The sequence below is a fragment of the Fopius arisanus genome, unplaced genomic scaffold (genome assembly GCF_000806365.1).
Source record: "Fopius arisanus strain USDA-PBARC FA_bdor unplaced genomic scaffold, ASM80636v1 scaffold00012, whole genome shotgun sequence".
NCBI classification, from domain to species: domain Eukaryota; kingdom Metazoa; phylum Arthropoda; class Insecta; order Hymenoptera; family Braconidae; genus Fopius; species Fopius arisanus.
In genome coordinates this window covers 1,132,914-1,133,337 of record NW_011887751.1, presented here as the reverse complement: position 1 = coordinate 1,133,337, position 424 = coordinate 1,132,914, and positions in this window count along the sequence as shown.

Sequence of the window (424 nt, the reverse complement as noted above, 5' to 3'; positions counted from 1 at the left end):
TTTTCCCCCAAAATTAAAAGAAAATGAAAATTACCGAAATTACAAAAGCCAAGTTTATGATCTAGAAAGCAAAAACTACAGAACAATTCATGTAATCTGGGACACGGAATTCGCGTTCCGGAAGTTTTATACGAATGCGCGGAAAGAGAAATTCAGTCATAACTACCCAACCATTTGGCAATCGTATTGTGTTTTAATCCTCCGCAGAAAATTATCGTACCGGTCAGTAAAATTTAAATGTTTGAAGGTCGCGCCATGCACGACGCGCTTATGGCTGCGCAAACATTCAATATCCATTTCTTGAATTATACCCTCGACATTAAGGTTCATTCTGGTAATTTCGAAAATTGACATACTATCGTGAAATATTTATGGGAGATCCATCAAATAGGTCACATTGAATGGTGTTCTGATTGTTATTGAT